Source organism: Peromyscus maniculatus, chromosome 13, assembly GCF_049852395.1.
Source record: "Peromyscus maniculatus bairdii isolate BWxNUB_F1_BW_parent chromosome 13, HU_Pman_BW_mat_3.1, whole genome shotgun sequence".
Taxonomy (NCBI): Eukaryota; Metazoa; Chordata; class Mammalia; order Rodentia; family Cricetidae; genus Peromyscus; species Peromyscus maniculatus.
The window spans coordinates 26304006-26326861 of NC_134864.1; the positions used below are offsets into that span (position 1 = coordinate 26304006).

The 22856-nt window shown below is 43.2% G+C and overlaps 1 long non-coding RNA gene across 1 annotated transcript; it reads left to right on the forward strand.

The window, feature by feature from the left end:
* The first annotated feature begins 14167 nt into the window (after positions 1-14167).
* Positions 14168-22341, forward strand: LOC143268291 (uncharacterized). The gene is made up of 3 exons (XR_013044032.1): positions 14168-17542; positions 18875-19024; positions 22097-22341. It is a non-coding gene; the product is annotated as an uncharacterized LOC143268291 (long non-coding RNA).
* Positions 22342-22856: the final 515 nt, after the last annotated feature.

The window sequence follows — 22856 nt, forward strand, 5'->3', positions numbered from 1 at the left end:
GAGGACCACACTTTAGAAATGCAATTCCCAAGATGGGCACTAGGGGGAGCGAGAACTCAGAGGCGGTTTGGTAGGTACTGGATCTTATCTAGGGCTAGTGTACTAAGATTGCATTGCATAGTAAAGATTGTTTTTCAAGACCTTAAAAAAAAAATCCCTGAGTTCCAAAATCTCAATGAAAGATAGCAAGGGCAGCAAAGAACAAGAGAACACATCCTAATGAAACACAATAAAGCCTTAGAAATTGACTGTAAAATGGGGACCTATGTGCTCTTGATGTACTTGAAAAAAAAAAGAACAGACAACTGACTATAACCATGAAAACAAGTCACAGGTAAAATAAGAATACAAAAATTATTGACAATATGAGTCAAATTCTAGAACTGAAAAATGAAATAACTGAACTAGAAATTCACTGGAGTGGTTTGGCAAGAGACTTGATCCGATGGGCAATGAATGTCCATGATAAAGACATAGATAAAAAAAATGGGGAGGGGGTCAATGAATTTGAAGCATTTGAAACCAAGTCAGGGCTGCACAAAGAGAAAAAGGAGGTGAAAGGTGGGGCATCTACGGGCTTCTGCCGTGTCCCTCATGCGGCCCTCCTCCACGCCGCAACAGCTTTTTTATTTCAGTCATTATGACGTGAACTCCCGGTTCAATGCACGCATTATGAAAGTGCAAGAAGAGAGAGCAGGGAAAGCGTTTGTTTGAAGAGAGAATGTCCCGGAGCTTCTCAAACTGAAGGAAGACATGAACACATAGGGTTGGCGGTATGAAGCTCGATATGGAGTATGAAGCTCAGTGGCGGTGTGGGTGTAGAGGCTGAGATGTAGAAAGAGGGGGGGCAGAAAAAGACACACATTTTAGGAGCCTAAGAACTCCAACTAGGCACACGTCCAGTCTAGCCATCCGACTCGAAGACAAGGAGAATGACAAAAACAACAACAAAAAACAAAGCCACCTACTGCATACAAGAAAACTTCCCTGAGACGATTGACAGATTTTCTGCGGAAATCTTGTAGACTAGCAGAAGGTGGAATGATAAATTCGAAGTGCTGAAAGAAAAAAAAAATGGTCAGACAGCAATATTGTATGTGTCACAACTGTTCTTTAGAGAAATGGAGACTTGCACAGATGATCAGAACCTACAGAAGTTCATTCACAATAAACTTCTATACAAAATGTTAAACAAAGAGAGAGGTGTTGTCCTGTTAGGGTTTTTTTGTCAATTCGACACAAACCTAGACATGGCTGAGGAGAGAGAATCTTAATTGAGAAAACACCTCCATAAGGTTGGCCTGTAGGCAAGTCCATGGTGTGTTTTCCTAATTAGTGATTGATGGGGAGGGCCCAATCCATGAGGAGTGGAGCTGTCCCTGGACTGGTAATCCTAAATTGTATAAGAAAGCAGGCTGAGCAAGTTATGAAGAGCAAGCCAGCAAGCAGCACCCCTCCATGGCCTCCTCTTCAGGTCCTGTCCTGGGCTTCCTTCTGTAATAGACTGTGATGTGGAAATCTGTGATGACATAAACCTCACCAAGTTGCATTTGTGTCATGGTATTTCATCAGAACAATGGCAACCCTAACTGAGACAGGTATGTGCGGTGAACATTCAGGGCGTGGGATGTTTGAGACAAAGCTGGACTATGTGAAAAAAACTACCTCAGAAAAAGGAGGAAGAGGAAGAGCTAACAGGAGTCCTTCAGGTTGAAACAGGAGGTATAGACAGAAGCACAGAGTCATATGAAAAGATAAACACATGGGCAGACATGATAACCTGTATTTTGACTTGAGTCTATAGAATTTAAGTATGAAAAAATTAACTAAAGTCTCTTAATGGATATATAATATGTAGAGACATTAAAAAACATGATATGCAAAAAGAGCAGAGAATTTGTATTAGATTGAAGTTAGATTATTATTATTTTAAAAATTCTCCCTGTAACTGTAATAGTAGTGAGTAGAATGTTAGAATTTTGTTTCATGTAATTGAAGTGTCACACGAAGAAACTATTTACAGATTACACACAAAGGGAAATGAAATGCTAATCAAAGCTTAGCAATCAAAGTCTCCAAACTGGAAAACAATGGAGTGCAAACAGAAGTTCTAAAAGAGGGAAGGAGAGGCAAAAAGGCATGAGACACAAAAACAGCAAAATGAGTAGATAATCCCTCCTTGTCCATAATTGTCATTTTGTAATAATTGAAGATTTATTTCATAGTTATGAATGTTTTGCCTGGACCAAGGGTATGCCTGGTGCCCTCAGAGGCCAGGAGAGGGCATCAGATCTCCTGGACCTGGAGTTCCAGATGGTTGTGAGCCACTATGTAGGTTCTGGGAGTCAAAGCTGGGTCCTTGGAAAAAGCAACTCATGCTCGTAACTGCTGAGCCATCTCTCCAGCCTTCCCGGTAATTACTTAATGTAAGTAGATTAACTTCCTCAATCAAAAGGTGAGGTGTCATTGAATGGATAAAAGCATAGGTTCCAAGTATTTACTCCCTGTCCGGTTTGATTTTGGTGGCTGTGAATAAAACCCTGACCCAAATGAACTGACGGGAGTAAAAGGTTTGCTTCAGCTCCCACTTCCAAGTTCTAGTCCAGCACTGAGGGAGACTAGAGCAGGAGCTGAAGAGGAAACCGTGGAGAGAGTGTTCCTTATGGCTTGTCCTCGAGCTCATTCCCTGCAGCTTTCCTATACAGCCAAGGCCCACCTGCCTAGGGCCATGCTGCCCACAGTGGCCTGGGCCCACCCGTGTCAATCAGGACAGTTCCTCACAGGCATGGCCTCAGGCCAGTTTGACTGAGGGACTTCTTCAATTGAGCGTCCCCATCCTAGGTAACTCTAGGGTGTGCCAATTTGACAATGAAAACTATCACACTGTCCAAGAGAGTTATTTTAGAACTACAGTTGCACCTGAAAGTGTAACAGTGGAGAGTTTATAGAAAGAGTGTGTGTAGAACCTGTTTTAAGACACAAAGGACACTATGTAATCATTAAAAAGGGGAACTCATGAGGAAGGTACCACAATCATACACCAAATTTCAAAGTGCCTATATACATAAATATATACATATATATGTATGTATGTATATACATATACATATATAGAAGATTCGGAGAGAAACACAGTGATAAGAGGAGATTCCAATAATAAGTTTACAAATAAGTAGAGCCATTTAGGCTCAGTGCACAGAGAGTATTCTCAGCATAGGCACACAAGTGAGCCTCCAACCAAGTCTTCACAAATCCAAAGATGTCGCAAGTCATCTTTTCTGGTCCAGTGGAATGGAATCAGAAGTCAGTAGTGAAGGGATATATGGACGTTAAGTTAGATGGATCAGAGAAAAAAATCACAGGGGAGTTTGAGCAATACCCTAAGACAATGAAAACAAAGACACAGAATAAACTAGCGTCATCTTTATTTTTTTTTAAAGATCTCAAACTAACACCCTAACTACACAAAGGGGAAAAAAGGAGATAAACTCCAAACAAAACAACTCTAACAAAGGAAGAAAATTTTAAAAAATTAACAACACTTTCCCGTGTTTCCCTCTTCAACAGAGATGGTAAAACTAAAGAATGAGAAAACAATGGGGGGAAGAGGGAAATGATACATGTCTGTCTGAGATCAGCACAATGGGCAAACCGTTAGGTGGAACGAGTCCACGGAGCAGACGGACTAGACTGAGAAGTATTGGGGAGCACATCAACGGGAGCAGACAGACTAGACTGAGAAGTATCAGGGAGCACATCAACGCTCCACAAGCAGAAGGGACCAGACGGAATACTATGACCACGGTACACCGATCTATTAGTTCAGAGATGTGAGCGCATTCCTAGAAATGTAACACCGGTGGAGAGCGGAGCACAAATACAGAACCTGAACAGCCCAATAACAACCAGAAAATGAGAAGCTCCCCAGGAAAGCAAAGTCCAGGACCACAGGGCTTTACTCGAGAATTCTATTACACATTAGAGACTTCATGGTGGTTCTAAAGCTGTTTCAAAACACCGAAGAGGAGGGGCACTTTTAAACTCGTTCTGAGACCAGCCCTCCCCTGCCGGCAAAGCCGATGGCATCGCCAAAGTGGGGAAAATGTCAGACCAATATTCTGGATGGATATTGATGCAAAAATACTGAACAGGGTTATACACACGTGAGACTATCGGAATGATCGAATAGTGTCATTCCTGGAATGCTAGACTCAAAACCAAAATGAGATGTCATTTTCCTTGCATTAGAATGACCACCATTTTAAAAAGAAAAAAGTGTAGGAGGGCTCAGCAGTTAAGAGCACGCACTGCTCTTAAAGGGGACCCAAGCTCAGTTCCCAGCATCTGAATTTGGGTGCCTCACAAATACCTGAACTTAAACTTCAGGGACACCTGATGCTTCTAGTCTCTGTAGGCACATGTAGGGACCACCCCCATCATGCACATGTAATTAAAAATAAAACAAATCTTAAAAAGGTGTGGGTGATGTGGAGAGACAGGAGGCATTGTGATCTGACATACAACCAACGACCATGGGATATAGTATGATACTTCCCCCAAAACTACAAATAGAAATGTCACATGATATGAGAATCTCACTTCTGAGCATATATTAAAAGTCTGAAGTATCGCCAAGAACTACGAGAGCTCCCAATTTCACTGCTGGACTGTTCAGTATAGCCAAGAGGCAGAAACAACTCATAAATCCATTGACACACTGTGAGCAAACCACCAGGACACTGCATTAAGGGAACTGAGGCAGACCCAAAGAGAAAACCGGTAAATAACTCCACCCTTATGATACACAAACCTACAGTGGCCAAATTCCTGGGAACAGAAAGTATGATGCTGGTTTCTGGTGCAGAATGGAGGAAGAAATGGTGAGATTTATCTAGAAAATATGGAGGTTCCATTTTGGAGAAGAAGTGAGTTTGGAAGACATTTCTCCACAGTAATGTGAGGGTACTTAACACTCCAGCTCTCCACATTTCCAAGAGTCAAGGTGGCAAATCCAATGTCATAAATATTCTATCAGGGTAATAAAGAATCCAAAACAATTGTATCCCTGCAACAGATCAGATTTGATTTCTTGTTTCTCATTTAAATGCTGATAGTGACATAGGGATGTTTGCAGAAGCTCCTCCATGTTTCACTCCTTCTCACCTGTCTTGATTGACCTACCAGTGTCTCCTTAGTTCCTACATCCAGGGAATAGCTGTGGTCTGTCATCTGCTCCCCAGTCAGCTCACAGCCTTCCACCACTTCACGCTTTTATCAATGCATTTTAAAAATGCATTATATGAATGCTGGATGTCTTGTGTGCATAAAGAAAACAAAAGCGGACATTACCTGGGAGGGACCAGCAAGTGGATCCAACGCCTTCCCTTCAGGTGTCTGTCTAAGCAGGACAGGGTCTCAGGGGACGTGGGGCTGCCAGGCATCTGGAGGAACATGGTGAGTGTCTCTGGAACGACGCCCCAGCTTCTCAACAGTGGGTGTGTGGCCACCTACAGCAGTTAGCACTTTTCTCCACAGTAACCATCTCTGCAAATGTGACTGCTGCTAACAGCTGGGATCCAGAAGTGTCTTTCTTAGTCAGCATTCTGTTGCCGTGAAGAGACACCATGACCATGGCAACTCTTAAAAAAAGAAAACATTCAATTGAGGGAGCCTGATTATAGTTTCAGAGCATCAGTCCATTATCATCATGATGGGGAGCATGATGGCATGTGCAGACAATTGTGCTGAAGAAGTAGCTGAGAGTTCTACATCTAGACCCACAAGCAGTGGGTAGAGAGAGACTCTGGATTTAGCATTGGCTTTTTGAAACCTCAAAGCCCACTTCCAGTGACACATTTCCTTCTACAAATCCACACCTCCTAATCCTTTTGAACAATGCCACTCCCTAATGACCAAGTACTCAAATCTATGAACCTTTGGGGGCATTTTCACTCAAACCACCACAAGAAGCCAACACAGACAGGAGACCTTAGCTGTGTACGTGAATGGATGCCTTCATTTCTTCTGATAGGTGGGAAGACTTTCTCCTGGGGTGGTTGGGAGGAGCGGAGGGGTTTCATGTACCTGGTATAAACCAAGTTTAATTTACTTTTGTCTCATTCAGGGAAGGACAGTGTTGCCAAGAAGGCTACATTCTGTGGCGATTAAATTCGTGTGCACTCAGGATGGTTGATTTCTGGGCAGCTTGCTTAGTCGCCGGTGTGTGCCACTTGGTTTATTTCCCCCCAGTTATGCAGGGTATCTGCAGGGATTGGTTTCAATATCCTGGCCACCCAATGGGGGTCATCGTCAGGCTTCTGTGCCCTTTGGAAGAGGAGGCTGGTGAGGCACATTCTGGGATGAACTAACCTTCCTGGATGGAAAGTTTCCAAGGAGGAGCAAACTCTTCTTTGTTGTGAAAATAATATAGTCTGTTGCTGGAGGGCTTCTCTCCAGGTTCCACCAAGCCCCGCAGTCCCACAATCCACGTATAAAATAATCCCTCAGACGCTTATATTACTTATAAACTGTATGGCCGTGGCAGGCTTCTTGCTAACTGTTCTTATATCTTAAATTAACCCATTTTTATAAATCTATACCTTGCCACGTGGCTGGAGGCTTACTGGCGTCTTTACATGCTGCTTGTCCTGGCCGTGGCTGCAGTGTCTCTCCCTCCTTTTTTCTGTTTCCCCAATTCTCCTCTCTCCTTGTCCCGCCTGTGCTTCCTGCCTGGTCACTGGCCATCAGTGTTTACATTTATAGAGCGATATCCACAGCAATAATCTCTCTGCCCAAGCTCTGATCCCCGCTGTGCTGGGCAACAGCCTGTTTTTAGACAAGGCTCAGAGCATGTGCACATCTTGCATCTGTGCCTTGTGTATTCACTGTTTACCTTTCTCTACATCCAATGCTACTAAAATCAGACTGAAGTAAAACAAGCTTGGCCTGTGGTTACCACTTCCCATCTCCTGCCTGCAACTTCTGGCTTTGTATCTGTTAGGTAATTGATACTAAAATCCTGAAATGAAGGTGCTTTTTGCACATGACTGGAAACAACCTGTTCAGCAGGTAGAGAACACGATGGAAGTGAGGTCTGTTTCCCAACCAGTAGTAAAACAAAGACCGTTAGAGCTTTAAATTTAATCAAAGGAAGAAGGGAGAGCTTCAAGAATGAGGAGGCTGAGAGACAACTAAAGGTGGGGTGTTGGGAGGAGGCCGAGGAAGCTGTGAGATTGAGAATTCTCAAATCTAGGATCATGATGCATGTAGACAGTCCAGAATCATGGTGCATGTAGACAGCACCACAGTCCAGGGTCATGGTGCAGAATGTAGGTAGCTCCACAGTCCAGGGTATTGATGCATGTAGACAGTTCCACAGTCCAGGATCATGGTGCATGTAGACAGCACCACAGTCCAGGATCATGGTGCAGAATGTAGGTAGCTCCACAGTTCAGGATCATGCTGCATGTAGACAGTACCACAGTCCAGGATCATGGTGCAGAATGTAGGTAGCTCCACAGTCCAGGGTCATGGTGCGTGTAGACAGTTCCACAGTCCAGGATCATGGTGCATGTAGACAGTTCCACAGTCCAGGATCATGGTGCATGTAGACAGTTCCACAGTCCAGGATCATGATGCATGTAGGCAGTTCCACAGTCCAGGGTCATGATGCATGTAGACAGTTCCACAGTCCAGGATCATGATGCATGTAGGCAGTTTCATAGTCCAGGATCATGGTGCATGTAGACAGCACCACAGTCCAGGATCACGGTGCATGTAGACAGTTCCACAGTCCAGGATCACGGTGCATGTAGGCAGTTCCACAGTCCAGGGTCATGGTGCATGTAGACAGTTCCACAGTCCAGGATCATGTGCATGTAGACAGCTCCACAGTTCAGGGTCATGGTGCATGTAGACAGTTCCACAGTCCAGGATCATGTGCATGTAGACAGTTCCACAGTCCAGGATCATGTGCATGTAGACAGTGCCACAGTCCAGGATCACGATGCATGTAGGCAGTTCCACATACTAGGGTAAGCAGTGCTCTCTCTCTCTCTCTCTCTCTCTCTCTCTCTCTCTCTCTCTCTCTCTCCCACCCCAACCTTCACCACTCACCTACTGGTTTCTCCCAGCTTCATTTCTAGTAAAGAAAGAGACTTACGGAGAAATGGTGGGTGAAACAAAACACGCCCCTTCATAAGCTTCTGGGAATGCAGACTGCTGGAAGCTGTAGTGTACACACCCAGTTATCTGTGTTGAGGCCAGACAAGAAAGCTCTATGGATGAAGGACGGCTCCTGTCCCACTCTAGGAGGTAGAAAACTGATCAGCTCAAGTCAGCATGCCCTGCCTAATGTCACTCAATTAAAAAAAATCTTGTGAAGAACGAACTGGACACTGCCTGTCTTTAGAACTTCCCACAGCCAGTAGAGAGTGTGACCTTGGGGACAACTCCCTTCTCCATTACCATAAAGTACCTGGAGCACATTCTGCATTGTACTATGTTGTTGGTAAAAATCTATAGGAGGTCTGAAGTTGATACCAAAGAGCATGCCTATGCCCCCAAGTGCCTGACTATAACATTTCCTGGACTTAACTCTCTACTGTTAATCTGACTTGATACAAAGACCAGAAGATTCTATAAGTGTGATGTCCACCATCATTACAGGATAAGAAGACATGAGGTGTTCAAGGGCCTGGAGAGCTTTGAAAGGTTCGTCACAGCAGGAGCCGAAGTGAGTCAAAGATATATCACTGAAATAAAAATAGGAAGAACCATTGAGACAAAGGTGAATCATCTCAGTTCATTTCTTCACTCATCCAACAATTTGCTTTGAACTCGTAAGTACCAGGCATGGCCTAAGGGGTGCGTGGTTGAGTGGTCCATGCAACATCTTTGGGGCTTGGTGAGGAAAGGGCCTCCAGGAAGCCATCTATCTGGTCAACAGCTTCCGTTTCCTGTATAATGATACAGATAGTCAAAGACATGCGTGGCTCTGAGCTCTGTCACAAGGCAATCAGGAAATACTGGGAAGATAAAATCCTGGAACCAAAGCTGGGTGGGCAGCTAATATCTAGCAATAGAGGTCTGCTCTATACTGCCCCCTGGTGACTTAGCACGTTAGGGCCTTCTTCTCTACTGACTTCCAGTGTGCCCTATACTCAAACAAGGAATTAGCACTCCATCTCAGTCTGTACTTCTGAGGGAATCAAAACCAAACGGCCACAGTACTTTAAATTTTCAAATATACTGTCAGTTTTAAAATGTCTATTATACCTTCACATGCCATATGTTCTGGTCTAGAAAATGCCTGTGTTGGGTATCTGGGTCACAGAGGTATCTATGAAAGAATGGTCTTCACTTGATGCCATGGTAAGCTTACTTCTCGCGACCACTCCATCTGGAGTGGATGCCAGGAGATGTGATAAAGGTGACTATTTTAAATTATCTTTTTAATTAAAGATAATTTCCTTCATAATTTACTTCCTAGAAATGGAGTCTGGTTTATTTTTGCTCAGTACTTACAACTGTATGGAATTTTCTGGTAAAGATCAAGGCCTCCAGCCCTGATGAAGAGTGCCAAGCTAATGAGCCCCATTGGGGTGGCTCTGCTCTGCCCTAGCTCCTGTCAGCCTGCCCCTTGCTCTGATGGCTCTTGTCACCGATCACTGTTCTCACAGAGGACCCTTGAAGGAAAGAAAAAGAAATCAGCTTGGTTCCAGACAGCCTAGAAAAAGTACACATCTGGGATCCAATATGGAAAGAAAGATAAACAGGGAGCCTCAGAATTTGTTTAGTGTCAAGTTACTTGTCTCCCCAAAGTCTTGATTTTAGCCAGACTTCCCTCAGGCCAGTTTGAAATAAGGACATTTTGAACTGTAGAATCATAACCCAGCTGCATAAAGCGGCCGCTGATGTGCTGTTTCTGCCTTTTATCCCAGGCACAGTACAGGGAAAAACATTGAAAAAAATAGCTTTCTGTAGCCGTAACACAAAGAAGTTCCTAAAGTTTATGACACTTGGCTAAATATGTATCTTATCCTTTAAGATTTGTATTAAACAGAGAAATTACAACTGCAGACATGAACATACATGCATACACACACACACACACACACACACACACACCACCTGGCTTCACAGTTTCTCTGGTGCACCTGCCAATGAGGAACACGTTGCACATTCATCTCAAAACAGATCAATTATTTTGTAACAGCCACAGCCATTTCTGTGACATCCTTAAATTCCTGGAGTGCTTGAACTGACTGCTCCCTTCACAGGTGATCCCAAGAGTCCATCTGGGGGCTACACTCAGGGATGACGGAAGGGGACAATTTTCTTTTTTAACTTTCCTGTTCCTCCTTTTTCATTAACAATTAATAATCATTCCTATTTAAGGGGTTCGTGTGACACCAACGTGTGCCAATCAAACGAGGCTAATTAGCATTTCCATCTCACCATCCCTCTGTGTTCAGAGACTCCGAGTTCTTTCCTCCAGCTCTTCATCAAATATGGAGCAGGTTATTGTGAACTGCAGTCGTCCTGGGAGGACTCCTCCTGTCTAGCTGTGAAGGAGACCATTTGAACAGCAGTGACTCTGCAGCCTCAGTCCCCACGGAGAAGAAAGGAAAGAAAGTGATCAGAGAGACAAGACTCCAGGTTTTTCTTCACGTGCAGTCACCATCTGACACGGGATATATGCCTGCGGTGTGTGAAAGCAAAAACATATTCCGTTATTAATTATAATGAGCTAAAACCATTAAGACATTAGAAATAGTCAATGCATGGCACCAGAAGCATGTTTTATATTGTTTTGAAACCGTTATATGCCTGCCACTAGATAAACACTGTCAAGAACACCTTAAGTCTCAAACAAGGAAAACAGAATCGGTGGGGGGCTGGGGGCTGGGGGGTGGATGGGGTGGCGAGGGGTGGGGCAATGTCTTTCTCAGGCATGTCAGAATAAGAATATCGTATGCAATCTCTCTGTGACTCAGTTTCCTTATCTGAAAAATAGGGACAACCATAGCACCCAGCTTGTATGACCCAGTGTCAAACAGATCAAAGGGGTTAGTTAGTGCGTGTAATCCCTCAAAGCGATGCTTGGCACACAGTGTGAGCTGTGAGCAGCCTGGGTACCACCCTCACCATCATATCAGTGTGCCAAACAGGAAAGTCAGTGTAAGCACAGTATTGCCCACCAGAGGCCAGCAACTAGAACTCCAAGTCCCCCATGGAGATTTCTGCTGGTAACATCCACGGCGCACTCAAAAGCCCAGTTCAACAAGCCGAAACTATGCAACAGAGGTTGCTGGTCTGGCGTGGGAACTCTGACCCCAATAGCTAAAGATGTAAAGAGTTCAGATTTGTAACAGCTGGAAATGTCCTTTCAATTTGGGACTTTGTGAGAATGGAAAAGGGAGTTGTCTACAATGAATAAACCTAGACTCCCTAATGAGAACCTCATACCCTTAGGCACAATGAATAATAAAGGCTATTCTGGTACCCCACTCTGATCAGTTTGACTAAACATGGTAGAAACTGTTAGGACTGAAATGTGAAGTGCCCTCACAGGCTCATGGGCTGACTAGCTAATCTAATCACCAGGTAGGGGCACTATTTTGGAAAATGGTGGAAACTTTAGGAGGTGCCTGGCTGGAAGAAGAGGCTCCCTTGGGCATGCTTTTGGAGAGTCTATGTAGTTTCCAGCTCATGTCTACCATGGGGAAATCAGCTTCCATCACAAGCATCCTGTATCACGGTGCTCTGCTTCTCATGGACCCAAAATTAACAGAGCTGAGGACTATGAACCAAACCTCTGAAGCTGGGAGCTAAAACAAACCCTCCATTAAGTCATCTCTGAGGGAGTTTGGTCACAGCTACTGAAAACTAACATAAAGACCCCTTCTGTGGGTGCCGACAGCTGCCTCAGATCCTCTTGTGCGGATCCTCTGGGCTCTGAGCTCTCTGCCTCTTCCCCTCAGGTCACTTTTAACCCAGGTACGATATCCTCTTTCTAACCATACAGGTTTGCCTGTCTTTGGCTGGCTGTCCTGCTCCATCTGTGGAGGAGCAGCCAACCCTGTGACTGTTCTCTCTGCCTTCTGTGGCCACAGAAAGTCTTTCAGCCCTATAGGAAGACCTACTTCTTACCCAGGGTTAGGATTGGGTATGAATCCCCTACTAGTGCATCGCCACATTCTTCTGTGTCCATGGCCTTAAAATACTGTGCAAACAGCAGTGATTTGGACATGTCAAGCACCTGGAGACTTGGTGTCATGTGGACTGTAATGTGGAGCTGTCCTTACACTATAGAGTTCCAGAGGTAAAGAGACTATGCATGGGGGAACTGGTAAACCCAGTGGAGATCTGGACACAGGTTGGAGTGGGTGAGGAGGTGCAGTGTGTGACAAGGTCTTCATGTGATGTGAAGACAGAATGAGAGACATGGGGAAGAAGAAGAAAGCATTCTAGACAGCAATGAGGAGACTGATCCTCAGCTCCATGCCTGGCCCCCAGCGCAAGGGCACAACCAAAGTGCTCAATTAAATATTTAGTGAATGAATAAATGAATGAATGGATGTGTCAAGGAAAAAAACACATGGAATCTGAAATGCTAATGAAGGATGGATGACACGGAGTTTCCCAGCAGTAACTACTTAGTTTTGCTCTCATGTGGGGAGACAAAGAAAATGCTAGAAGGTCTCTTTGTGGTGCTTTGCAGCAGTGGACTGACACAAAACAATCCTTTCCCACCTTTACTGTTGAGAACATCTAGACAGGTTTTAAATTACCCAGAATCTCCAGTTTTTAATGTTTGTCCTTTCTAGTCCATTTCTTTCTCGTCTTTCTTCCCCACCCTTTCCATTCCACTTTGAAATGCATACTCCACATCACTTTGACGATCAAAGACTTAAAATGTACGACTTATTAAAATTACAAACAGATGCTATGCAGTGATGCATTAATGGCTACAATACCTTCACAATGTGATGGACTATCCCAAACAGCAAGACAACGGGGGACTGTCTCCCGCCCTTCGGCTGACTGTCCTAAAGTCACCCAAATGGAACACAGCTCCAGGATATATGGTCTTCAAGGTTAGAGACGCTCAACGTTCCAAATCTGCGTGCCATAAATAATCCTGAATTTGCAAACAGCCTTGGAAAAGGTCAGTGCATTCTCTACCCTTTTAAAGCTGTTCTCTCTCTCTATCACATTGGCTTCCCACCTTCATTAAGGCCTCACCTGCCTTCAAACCCGAACAGTGCTTGGAGAACAGTGATGAGGCATCGGCTTATTGTACCACATATTTAAATGCAGAACATTTAAAAAATGATTTTATTTATAAATTTGATTGCTGTTCTTTGCGTGGGGGAAGGGGCATTTACCCATGAAGAAGAATCAGAAAAGAGAGAGCCTAATAATGTTCAGCTAGGCGTGAAGTCTTGTCATAGGAAAATATTAGAATTTTAAACCTGTTTTAGAAAAACAGAACCCATGCTTAAGGACTCAGTGTTCTTAAATAATTTCTGAAAAAAATGATATGAATAATTGATAAGAGGAGGTGAAGTCCAAGTTCCTTCTAACCAGGGCGATCGATTAGCATATTTTTGAAGAAACTCCCTGGAAGCAGAACTTACGCAGGCTGGTGTTTTCCTTTCCTGGGATGCAAGGATGCAGGGAGCCTGTGAATCATTAGGTCCTACACCCCCTCAAAAGCAGAGAAGGTCAGCTTTGCAGAGAGCAGCCTGGAGCTTCCTCCCTGCAGGGAAGCCTGAGAGAGCTCACTGGAGAGGAAGGCTGCCTTTCACAAACATTGACTGGCAGAGCCTGCTCCCCCACAGCAGGGGCATCTACCCAGCCTGGCAGCCTCCACCAGCCCACCTTGTAGACACTCAGAGACTGTGTCTGTCCATCCATCTGTCTGTCCGTCGGTCTGTCCGTCCGTCCCTCCCTCCCTCCTACTTCCCTTCTTTCCTTCTTCCTCCCTCCCCTGACTCCTTCCTTCCTTCCTCCCCCTCTTCCTTCTTCTCTGCCCCCTCCACCTTTTCCCTACTCCCTCCCTTTTTTCTCCTCCTTACTTTATTCTCTCTCTCTACAGACTGGGGCAGTCACAGTGGTACCCAACTTTAATCTCAGTATCCAGGAGGCAGAGGAAGACCTCAAGGTCATTCTGACCCCTGATCTTCGCAGAGAGTTCCAAGCCAGTTGACTGCATATGGGACTCTGCCCCGCAAACAAGAATTTGTCTCCAAATCTCTTCTCAGGTTCATAAAATATCGAACTATACAACCCATATACAAATAGATCCTCATTGCAGAAAATTGAAAAAATAAAACCATATTCATCTTTTTCTTGACTTCTATTGCTATGGTTTGAATGTTATACCCCAGACATGTTAACAATGAGACCTCTGAGAAACGGTTAGGCTTTGAGGGCTCCATTCTCATGAACGAATTAATGCCAATTCTAAAGGAATCTGAGGTTTCTTGTCTCTCACTCTCTCCCATGCCCCCCCTCTCCCCTTCCATGGGACATTGAAAAGAAGAAGGATCTCAACAGATGTAGTGCCTTGGTGCTTGTCTCCCAGTATCCAGAATGGTGAGAAATGACTTCTTTCCTTATAAGTCATACAGTGAGTGTCATAGTTTGCTATAGCAACACAAAGCAAAGGCACCTATCATCATGCCATCCTCTCTCCCTACAAATATTCTCAGTGACTGTGCAACCCTCTAAACCCTTAGCTGTGCAACTTCATCCTCACTGATGCGTGCTGTCGCCTGTATGTGATGGTGTAAAACTGAAAGGGTCTCCTTAAGCCCTGTGTGTTACTCTGAAAGTGGCTTCTTAAATGCCTTTGCATTTTACTAAAATAAGAAGCAGAAATAAATCACGCTAGTGTGTTTCAGACAGGACAACAAGCAGCTATGCACTCAACACACAGCTCAGAAACTTGGACACAAAAGTCCCATATTTCCTTGGCCCTTTCCCCTCCCTCCTCATGAATGATTGTCATTCTTTATAGGTATTCTGTGTGTGTCACATCCCTGGAGGGTGCTGCAGAGCTTTTGATACTTTCACATTGTGTAAGAAAGTTCAAATTTGGGTTACTATGGATTCTGTAAGTATCACTGTTGCTGTTCATTTCCACCATTCAGGGATGACCCATTGAGTGAGTAGACCACTAGCATTGTATACACCCCATCACTGTCTGTTTGATTACTTCTAACTTCTAACTGCTGTTTCTCTTCTTGTACATGTCCCTTGACAAAGGCAGTGACACTGATCTTGGGAACTAGAGTCAGGCTGGCCAATGGGAATGCAGGTGCTCAACTTAGGAGATGATGCCAGGTTGTTTCCCAGGGAGATTGTAGCCACTGGTCCTCTATTAGTAGGGTACGAGGATTCTGGTTCCACCATATCCTGACCATCACTTGGACATTATCAGATTGCAGGGTTTTATGTCTGCTTGTGCTTGGTATGCTGCACAAGCCTGTAATCATAGGTCTTCAAGAGGTGGAGACAGGAGGATCTAGATTATAGGCCCTTTATATAACCACCAAACGGCCCTTTGTTGACTATGCAAGTAGAAGATATATTTTCTACTTCAGTTTTTCAATTTATTTTCTTTTGATATCTTATGGAAAGTATTTAATTTTAATGTATTGCATCAGTCTTTCCCTTCTATATGTTTGATACATTTTGTGTCAAGGACTCTTCTCCCTAGCGGCCAGGGAGAATTGTTGTTTTGTCTCCTGTAAGTTTATGGGTTTGCCTTTCACATTGAAGATGTAATCTCCTTGAGTCCTTCTTTCCATCTGATGGAAATAAGATTCAATTTGCGTTGTTTCCATACGGATAATCACTTGACACTGCTCCATGCACTGTGGAAGCCATTATTTTCCCATTGGCTTGCAAAGCCAGCTCTGCCATAACTCACCTGCTCACACGTTTCTGGTTGTGTTCTGGGCTGGGTGTTTTATTCCATTCAGTAGTATCTACTGTGCAAACACTTGTCTGTTTTAATACTTTTAGATTTATGCCCTAATACCTAGTGGGTAAATCCCGTATCTTATTCTTCTTCCTCTTAGGAGTGTGTTATTTGTTCTCTGTTTTAGAATCATTTTTCCAATTTCTATAAGAAAATTACCAAAATGAAAAACAGAAATTTGCTGTGGCTTTGTGTGGAATGCATCAAATGTATAAATGATCCTGAAGCTCGAATTGAATTGTTCTGTGTATTATTGTTGCTCATTCAAATTTTATACAATATTTATGATGTTCTTTCATATCTTTTCTAAGATATATTTCTGTATCACTGGTATTTTAATGGTTTCAAATGTTTTATATATGCCACCAAAGTATATGCATACAGTATTGCTCATATTGATTTTGACCAGTAAGTTTGTTACACCCTCTAGAAACATTCCTGTAGATCATTTTATATTCTTTAGGTAGACAATATTATTATTCTTAAACAACAGGAAAGTTTTTCTTTTACAATCCTTGTAAATTTTAATAGCTTTACTATATTGGCTAGTATCTTGAAGTACAATGTTGAAGAAAAGATGATTACAGACAACGATCTCATTTATGATTTTATTTTATTATTATTTTTATTGAAAATAGATTTTTTTCATATGGCATATTCTGATTAGTTTCCCCTCTCCCAAACCCTCCTAGATTCTCCCCAGTGTGGCCTCCCACTCAGTGATTTTTAAAGAAAAGACATCTATGGTAATGTTACACATATTTCAGAAATGAAAAATTAAAACTAACCATCAGGCTCACAGAGGAGATGAAATAGAATACAAACAGAAAATTGATCCTAACAGCAATACAAATGGATAACACTGTCACACTGAAGGAGATGAACAAAAACATTAGTCAAATAACTGGGTAATAGTCATAGACTATATTCTATGAGACTACAGTTTTTACCCAAGTCTTATATTATAGATAGTATATTTTTCACAGGGGTGTTATTTAGGGATTCTGAAACCATTTTATATGTATACCAGGATTGAAAAATAAGTCAACATAATGTCTATTATTATGAGAGTCAAGTTTCTCCTATCAAAGAATGGAGTTCCAAATGAGAGACCTGGGAGGGGTCGAGGATGAGTGTAGGGATGCTGGGTTGGGATTAAAGTTTCAGTTTGAACTCTGGCTTTTTAATACAGATAGTTTATAAATACTAATGCACCTTCTCTGTTTTTAAATTATTTTCTTTTTATTGTCATATAAAACATACTTAGTATTCTATGTCTGTTAGTTTTATTAGACATCTCTATGGATTTCTTTGTGTTCATGACTTTTGTGACCTTGGGTGCCACTGGTGTGTCTGTATCTATAGTCACATGGTGATTATTTTAAAATGGGTGTTCAGTTTTTCAGGACTTGGTCTGTAAAGCCTTTTGAAGATGGGATAGCAGTAGCCTCTTCTGGAGGTTTTTATTGTATCGGCTGGTTGACCGGTTTCCTTCTCAATCATGGGACACTGGAATTGGAGTCACTGAAATTTGAGTTCTGGTTTGAGGTTTGTTGAACATGCCCAGTGCTATGAATTCAGGGTGAAAACCTGTGGAATATTGTTTGTAGTTATAAAACATGGGAGTGCATTGAGATTAGAGGTAGGTACATTTCTTTTATTGGGTTGTGGACAGGTCAATTTCTGGTTGGTTTTTACTTAGCATTTCAAGATGTCAAACATAGGATGTTTATCCTCAGTTCTATCCATTTATTTCATAGGATAAATCCTAGACTTCAACTTCTGTACTTAGGGTCATATCTGCACACACACACACACACACACACACACACACACACACACACACACACATGAGTGCAAACATACAAACACCCTCACCCTCAAAACAGAAGATTACATCCCTCCTGAGCATTCCTCCTTTTATCTGGTCTTTGATTCAAGGTTATTCCACTCTTGCCAGCCTCTTGAAACAATTTAAAATGTCTTTTCGTATGGCCTATGGCATATATAGTTGTTTCTGGCAGGAATATTGGTGTCCTGCTCCTCTAGGAACACCAACAAAACCAAATGATTGTCACAGTGGCCTCACAATATGGAATGACTGTTTCTGCTACCTTGCAAACATATTTATAAATATACCTACTTAAGGGTTCTCACATAATAGATGGTAACAATAACACAAAGTTAGATGGTGTGATTGTTAAGACATAGGGAAGCTGAGGCTTTCTCTGGTCAGGACTATCTTCTAAACTGATCACATCTTCACAGAGAGAATGTAGGGTCCTAAGAAATACTGAAGGAAGACTCCAGACTCAAATGGGACACAAGAACAAAGAGCAGTTATCATACCAGCATGTATGTGAGGTTGCTCACCTGTACAAAATGGCAATGACCCAAGAGGGACGTGGAGGCTCCTTTTAAGCACAGCTAAGGGGAGTTTCAGGATCAACTACATAACTGGTTAAACAAGCAGCAGTTACATTAGTCTATTTCTAATTGGCTGGGTTCAGTCTTATCGTTTTTGGACACATCTGCACAAGCTTGGACGTGACTCGGAAGGGGCTGCTGGGTTTGTCCTTGAGACACTGTGAGGCTGACTTAGACCCTCTGGGTTTGTTCTTCCCTCGACCCTGAAAGTAAGGGCCTCATAAGTAAGTGGTCCTTTGATGGACAAAATACCCGTTTGTCCCTCTCAGAGAACTGGAGCCTAAGTTCAGTTGTGAAAGTGGGAGAGTTTAACCCCTTCAAGAGCAGTTTTCAGATAGTTAAATTCCCTGCTGAGTAGCACCCCGTGACCTTCTGTCACATATTGGCCTAACACATGAGATCACTTGATCCCATGGAAAGGGAAGGCGATCCTGAGTGTGAGGGTTATCTCAGCTGGACTGGAGTTAGAGTCCCTGTGGAATCACATCTCTGGGTGCATCCTGAGGGACTTCCTAGATCAGTTTACTTGAGGTGGGGAGACCCATCATCAGTGTGGGTGAACCGTGCCACAGCTGGGACTGCAGACCCCAGAAAATGAAGGAAGTCAGCTGTGAAACTTCATTCTTTTCTCTTTGCTTCCTGTGGTGGCGGGGGATGGGGTGGGGGTGGGGGGGCAGGGGCGGCAATGTGACCTCTTGCATCCAGCCCCTCAGGTATGCTCTCCTGGCCTCCAGGGACCATATTCATTAACCAAAACATACCCTCCCTTAAACTGCTTGGTCACAGCAATCAGAATAGTTATTCAGACACGTAGGTAGTAACAAAATGAAAACCTCCTTCCAAGAAGGAGCCAGGGGTCCTGCTGTAGGCATCAGTATTAATGGATTGTTGCAGGACCCTCAGTGAAATAAGCTGAATGTCCACTCATTTTTGTACCTGGTGAAGAACATGATCCAGCATGAAATTTTCCTCATCCCTCAGATTGTCCAATTAAATTTTGATAGAAAGCTCATTATAAATACGTGTGTTTCATTATATTAAGGTCACTAGATCACCCTTCATTAAAAATTAGTTTAAACATCACAGAACAGAACCTCAAACAAATATGTCCTTGCGAATTCTCTGAAATGTTTAGAGTAAGTAGTTCTTCCAGACATTGTCTGAACATCACAGGCGGCGTCCTTGTCGCTGTTAGGGCTGCCCTCTGTGGAATCCTGTTATAAACACACCCCTTTTAAGCAACTATTTCTTTTACATTTTCAGTCCAACTGGGATTTTTACAGATTTTTGGCCTCCGTATGCAAGCTCGATTTCAAGCTCCACTGGGGTAAAGGTGAGGCTGTTCTAACATGCCTCAGATCGCCGCTCTTCTACCGATCAGGAAGTGGTCCCTACTGAGCAGAGGCTGCACTTGCCATTCTGTGTTCTAGGGACACAACCCGTGTGTTCTCAACACCCAGCATCAGCTCAAGGAGAAGACAGCATATTTTCCTTCCATACATTTTTTTGTTATTTGTGTCATGACGAGTAATGAAGAGTAATAATTCACCCATGGAATTTGGCAGGGAAAACAGGGGCAACCATGCTATTCACATGGATGAAGCTAAAAAGTCACTAAAACCCTAAATGCCAATATCTTCAGTGGCACACCTTCCGACATCACTGGCATTTGAATAAAAACCAGATGCTCTAGAACAACAGTTCCTAACATGTGGTGCAAAACCCCTTTGGGGGTCTAACAACCCTTTCACAGGAGTCACCTAAGATCATTGGAAAACAGGTATTTACATTATGATTCATAACGGTAGCAAAATTACAGTGATGAAGTAGCAACGAAAATAATTTCATGGTTGGGAGTTACCCCCACAAAAGGAGCTGTATTATAGGGTGGCAGCGTTAGGAAAGGTGAGAACCACTGCTCTAGAAGAGCTGGTGACTGTACCAGTCATGCCAGTTCCCTTTGTGAAGAGGCAAGTACTAGCAACTGGGATCTTGGCTTCAAGGCCAATCTTATGGACAAGCCACGTGAAGCGGAGATCTGATGGTATCTGGAACCATCTCAGTGATTTGACTTCACATGTTCATATCCTGTATGTGATATAATTTGGGCTAGTTAATATATAATATGCTGGAATCCTTTTAGGAAAATGTCCAAGAGTATAAATACATACACACATTTAAAATGTCTACCCTAAATGGGGACATTTGAAACTAGAAAGGTGGAGGCTAATGAAAGGCAACCAAACAGTATGTTTTCAAACAGTATGGTTCCTAAATTTTGACAGAACACAAACACACACACACACACACACACACACACACACACACACACACACACGCCATCTTTCTTCAAAATTTTGAAGACTTTGGTCTTTTAAAAGAAGTATACCAAATAATAATGCCTTAAACAAAACAAACAAAACAAAACAAGAGGAGACACTGCAAACTGATAGAATCAGGAACTCTTTGATGCCTAAGAACAAAATGGTGCTGGGCCATCAATAGAGCAAAGCATTGCTTTGTCAGGTACAGGGGGTGGATCTGTTACCTTTACGCCACTGCGTCCAAAGTGCCCAATAGAAACAATTTAAGGGGACAAAGGTCAATTTCAGCTTGCACTGGCAGAGGATTCCAGCCCACCATGGCAGGGGAGGTGTGGTACAGGAGTGTGTGCAGGAGCTGCTCATGGCTTTGCACCAAAAAGCACAGACATCATCAGAACCAAAGGCCAGGCTATGTCACTGGGAGGACCACCTCTCATGACCTATTTCCATCTACAGCTGAGGATCGAGAACAAGGGTGTAGTAGGACAGGCCCATAGGGCCGAGGAAATGGGCTCAGACCAGTTGCCAAGGCATGCACATAATGTACTCCTTTTGGAGTCTGCCTGAGGGCCTAGCAACAAGAGATGTCAGAGTTTCCAGTCACTGTCAGAGGTCCTGGTCACTGTCAGAGTTCCTGATTGTGCCCAGCCAACTAGGGGCAACCACACAGACTGGGTGCTGGGAGGAGGGTATATAAGGCTTTCCCTGTTTTTGAAAAAATGAATTTGTTATTTGCCTTCAATAGACTTCCAGTGTCTGTGTTGTTGATGCTGCACTTTCTCACCTCCCTCCTCCAAGGGAGCCATTAGAATACAAGCTACACAAGGGGAGAGCTCGTGTGTGTGTGTGTGTGTGTGTGTGTGTGTGTGTGTGTGTGTGTGTGTGTTGATGGGACAGTGGCAGATACTTCAAATTCAAATAATGGTGAGGGTTTGGGTCTGATTCACTTTGTTCTCCTAATCCCAGACAGAACCAAGAAAATGGAGTTGTTGGGTTTTGTTACTTTTTGTTTTTGTTGTTGTTGTTTAAATAATTATTTGAAATTAGGGACCCTGAGCTGCTGCCAAATGGTTTCATATATATATATATATATATATATATATATATATATATATATATATATATTTTTTTTTTTTTTTCTTTTTGGTTTTTCGAGATAGGGTTTCTCTGTGTAGCTTTGTGCCTTTCCTGGAACTCCCTCTGTAGACCAGGCTGGCCCCAAACTCACAGAGATCCACCTGCCTCTGCCTCCCAAGTGCTGGGATTAAAGGCTCGTGCCACCACCACCCGGCATGGTTTCATATTTTTTAAAGAGATAATTCTACTTAAATTAATTTTTTTTTTATTTTAGGGGCATGGAGCAATGGCTTAGCAATTGAAAGCATTGGCTGCTCTTCTACAGGACTTAGTTTGAGGCCTCAGCACCCTTCTGGGGCCTTGGCTAACAACCATCTCCAGTCCTAGAGGATCTGACATCCTCTTCTGGCCTCTGAGGGCACTGCATGCACATGGTGCATAGATGTAACCATGGGCAAAACATAAAATAATGAAGTCAAATCTAAAAAAAAAATTAAAGTTGTATCTGGATTCAAATTATATATAGTGATATATAGTTATATATCGCTCTGATCTTGAAAAGGATCATTGTTTTCCAGGTAGAAAATGGTTCTAAAATACAGATTGCACCTTTGGTTATAGCCCTAACATTAGCCCACTAACAAACACATCTATCCATAATTGAGGCTTCAGTTTTAAAGAGAAAAAAGGCAGTTGATCAGGAGCAGGGCTACAGAGAGTAGAGTGACAGCTGGTCCCTGAGAGAAAACTTCCTTCTGTGGTAAAGTGATCTGTGTGAAGGACACCGGTGCCATTGGGCTGTGGTGGCGGAGGCTGCCAGCTGCTCACAATGCATCCACCCCCCCCCTCCATTAATGAGTCTCCATTTCTAGCTGGGCATGCTGCCATCTACCCACAGGAGTATTGCCCAGGCCTGCACTGCTGAGTAGGATGCCCATACCAGAGTGTTGTGAGGTTTGTACCTCAGTTCATGGAGATAAGGGCCTCTCCCTGGACACAGCACCAGGCCTCCAGGTGTTTCCATGTCCAGATTC